Source organism: Arachis stenosperma, chromosome 2, assembly GCF_014773155.1.
Source record: "Arachis stenosperma cultivar V10309 chromosome 2, arast.V10309.gnm1.PFL2, whole genome shotgun sequence".
NCBI lineage: Eukaryota > Viridiplantae > Streptophyta > Magnoliopsida > Fabales > Fabaceae > Arachis > Arachis stenosperma.
The window spans coordinates 60461453-60465958 of record NC_080378.1 but is presented as its reverse complement, the minus strand read 5'-3'; the positions used below and the strand labels follow the sequence as shown (position 1 = coordinate 60465958).

Genomic DNA, 4506 nt, shown 5'->3' with positions numbered 1-4506 from the left:
CAAGAGTCTCCAATTACTCAACCCAAGCCAAGAAGAGAAAAATCTACTCTAAAACCCAACCAAACATTTTATCAAACACTTAGAAGGCATAAAAGGAAAGCAAGATAAAATTGTAAGAAATGTAAATCTACAACTACTCAAGCAAGGAGATAACAACAAATCAATTAAACAAGAGGAAACATAAAACATAAATTGCATTAAATGAAAATTAAAGAAAACAAAAGTGCATGAACATAAAAATGACTATAATAAGAAATTAACAAAAGGAACTAAAAGAGTAAAGGTGTAGCAACAAGAAATTGAAAGGAAAAGTAGATGAAGATAAGAATTAAAACCTAGATCTAAGAAGTGGTTTACATCTGATGAGCGGATAATTTATACGCTTTTTGGCATTGTTTTTAGTATGTTTCTAGTAGGATTTAGTTAGTTTTTAGTATATTTTTATTAGTTTTTAATTAAAATTCACTTTTCTGGACTTTACTATGAGTTTGTGTATTTTTCTGTGATTTCAGGTATTTTCTGGCTGAAATTGAGGGACCTGAGCAAAAATCTGATTCAGAGACTGAAAAGGACTGCAGATGCTGTTGGATTCTGACCTCCCTGCACTCGAAGTGGATTTTCTGGAGCTATAGAAGCCCAATTGGCGCGCTCTTAATGGCGTTGGAAAGTAGACATCCTGGGCTTTCCAGCAATATATGATAGTCCATACTTTGCCCAAGATTTGATGGGCCAAATCGGCGTTCAAAGTCACCCTCAGAATTCCCAGCGTTAAACGCCGGAACTGGCACCAAAGTGGGAGTTAAACGTCCAAACTGGCACAAAAGCTGGCGTTTAACTCCAAGAAGAGTCTCTACACGAAAATGCTTCAATGCTCAGCCCAAGCACACACCAAGTGGGCCCGGAAGTGGATTTTTATGTCATTTACTCACCTTTGTAATTCTTAAGCTACTAGTTCTCTATAAATAGGACCTTTTGCTATTGTATTTTCATCTTTGGATCTTAGATCATCTTGAGATCTTTGAATCTTTTGATCACTGGGGGCTGGCCTCACGGCCATGCCTAGACCTTGTTCTTATGTATTTTCAACGGTGGAGTTTCTACACACCATAGATTAAGGTGTGGAGCTCTGCTGTACCTCGAGTATTAATGCAATTACTATTGTTCTTCTATTCAATTCCGCTTGTTCTTATTCCAAGATATCACTTGTTCTTCAACTTGATGAATGTAATGATCCGTGACACTCATCATCATTCTCACCTATGAACGTGTGACCGTCAATCACCTCCGTTCTACCTTAGATTGGGTGGATATCTCTTGGGTTCTTTAACCGGAATCTTCGTGGTATAAGCTAGAATTGATGACTGCATTCAAGAGAATCCGGAAGGTCTAAACCTTGTCTGTGGTATTCTGAGTAGGATTCAATGATTGAATGACTGTGACGAGCTTCAAACTCGCGATTGTGGGGCGTTAGTGACAGACGCAAAAGAATCACTGGATTCTATTCCGACATGATCGAGAACCGACAGCTGGATAGCCGTGCCGTGACAGGGTGCGTTGAACATTTCCACTGAGAGGATGGGAGGTAGCCACTGACAACGGTGAAACCCTTGCATACAGCTTGCCATGGAAAGGAGTAAGAAGGATTGGATGAAGACAGTAGGAAAGCAGAGAGACGGAAGGGACAAAGCATCTCCATTCGCTTATCTGAAGTTCTCACCAATGAATTGCATAAGTATCTCTATCCTTATCTTTATGTTTTATTCATATATCATCCATAACCATTTGAGTCTGCCTGACTAAGATTTACAAGGTGACCATAGCTTGCCTCATACCAACAATCTCCGTGGGATCGACCCTTACTCGCGTAAGGTTTATTACTTGGACGACCCAGTACACTTGCTGGTTAGTTGTGCGAAGTTGTGTTTATGCCATGGTATTGAGCACCAAGTCTTTGGGGCCATTACTAGGGATTATTTGAGTTGTGAAAAGTAGTGATCACAATTTCGTGCACCAAGTTTTTGGCGCCGTTGCCGGGGATTGTTTCGAGTATGGACAACTGACGGTTCATCTTGTTGCTTAGATTAGGTATTTTTCAGAGTTCTTAAGAGTGAATTCTAGTGTTTCAAGGTGATGATCTTATCATCACCAAAGCTGATTGATTCTCATCAATTTAGCTCTTGAATGCAATGTCCTGCTGAAGCTTGGCTATCCATGTCTAATTCCTTTAGACTAAAGCTTTAGACTAACATTGCATGATTCCTGGAATTCTCATTAAGAATTTTGATACCTTTATTTTCTTTTCCACTTAATTTTCGAAAAATCCAAAAAAAATTACAAAATCATAAAAGCCAAAAATATGTTATGTTTCTTATTGAGACACTAGTCTCATTTTAAGTTTGGTGTCTTGCATGCATTGTTTATTTGATCTTGGTTCTATTTTCAAGTCAATAATACAGGGAACTGAAGATTCAGTACATGCAACAGAGGAATTATACAGAAAAAGCTGGGCGTTCAAAACGCCCAGTGAAAAAGGAAAAACTGGCGTTTAAACGCCAGCCAGGGTGCCTGGCTGGGCGTTTAACGCCCAAAAAGGTAGCATTTTGGGCGTTAAACGCCAGAATGGATACCATTCTGGGCGTTTAACGCCAGGATGGCACAAGAGGGAAGATTCTGTTTTTTAATTCAGATTTTTCTCAAGTTTTCAAAGTTTTTCAAAATCAAATCTTTTTCAAATCATATCTTTTCAATCAAATCTTTTTCAAAATCAATTTCTTTCCTTTTTCAAAGATACTTGCTAACAATTAATGATTTGATTGAACATTTCAAGTATGTTGCCTTTTCTGTTGAGAAAGGTTTAATGTTTGAATCATATCTTTTCTTGTTAGGCAAGTCATTAATTTTTAAAATCAAATCTTTTTAAATTGTTTTTCAAATCATATCTTCTCAATCACATCTTTTTCAAAATAAGTTTTCAATCATATCTTTTTAATTTCTAATTTCAAATCTTTTTCAAAAATCACTTGATTTCTTTTCCACTCTTGGTTTTCGAAAATCAATTAGTATTTTTCAAAATGTTTTTAAAATCTTTTTAATTAATTTTCGAAAAACTCTTCCTCTCTTCTAACATCCTTCTATTTATGGAGTACCACTCCTCCTCAATGCACAAATTCGAACTCTATCTCACTAAGTTCGAATTCTTCTACCTCTTTCTTCTATTTTTCTGTTCCTCTGACACCTCAAGGAATCTCTATACTGTGACATAGAGGATTCCATATTTTCTTGTTCTTTTCTCTTTCATATGAGTAGGAGCAAAGACAAAAGCATTCTTGTTGAGGCTGACCCTGAACCTGAAAGGACCTTGAAGCGAAAGCTAAGAGAAGCTAAGGCACAACTCTCTATAGAGGACCTAACAGAAATTTTCAAAGAAAAAGAACCCATGGCAGCCGAAAACAACAACAATGCCAACAATGCAAGGAAGGTGCTGGGTGACTTTACTGCACCTACTCCCGACTTCTATGGGAGAAGCATCTCTATCCCTGCCATTGGAGCAAACAACTTTGAGCTTAAGCCTCAATTAGTTTCTCTAATGCAACAGAATTGCAAGTTCCATGGACTTCCATTAGAAGATCCTCATCAGTTTTTAGCTGAGTTCTTGCAAATATGTGACACTGTCAAGACTAATGGGGTTGACCCTGAGGTCTACAGACTTATGCTATTCCCTTTTGCTGTAAGAGACAGAGTTAGAATATGGTTGGACTTACAACCTAAAGACAGCCTGAACTCTTGGGAAAAGCTAGTCAATGCCTTCTTGGCAAAGTTCTTTCCACCTCAAAAATTGAGTAAGCTTAGAGTGGAAGTCCAAACCTTCAGACAGAAGGAAGGCGAATCCCTCTATGAAGCTTGGGAAAGATACAAACAATTGATCAGAAAATGTCCTTCTGACATGCTTTCTGAATGGAGCATCATAGGTATTTTCTATGATGGACTCTCTGAACTATCCAAGATGTCTTTGGATAGCTCTGCTAGAGGATCTCTTCATCTGAAGAAGACGCCTATAGAAGCTCAAGAGCTCATTGAAATGGTTGCAAATAACCAATTCATGTACACTTCTGAAAGGAATCCTGTGAACAATGGGACAAATCAGAAGAAAGGAGTTCTTGAGATTGATACTCTGAATACCATATTGGCTCAGAACAAAATATTGACCCAACAAGTCAATTTGATCTCTCAAAGTCTGTCTGGAATGCAAAATGCACCAGGCAGTACTAAGGATGCTTCATCTGAAGAAGAAGCTTATGATCCTGAGAACCCTTCAATGAAAGAGGTGAATTACATGGGAGAACCCTATGGAAACACCTATAATTCTTCATGGAGAAATCATCCAAATCTCTCATGGAAGGATCAACAGAGACCTCAACAAGGTTTCAACAATAATAATGGTGGAAAAAATAGGTTTAGCAATGGCAAGCCTTTTCTATCATCTTCTCAGCAACAGACAGAGAATTC

At 37.9% G+C, this 4506-nt stretch overlaps 1 non-coding gene across 1 annotated transcript; it reads right to left on the bottom strand.

Moving 5' to 3' along the window:
- Nucleotides 1-3841: 3841 nt before the first annotated feature.
- Nucleotides 3842-3949, bottom strand: LOC130964177 (small nucleolar RNA R71). The gene has a single exon (XR_009080282.1). It is a non-coding gene; the product is annotated as a small nucleolar RNA R71 (small nucleolar RNA).
- Nucleotides 3950-4506: the final 557 nt, after the last annotated feature.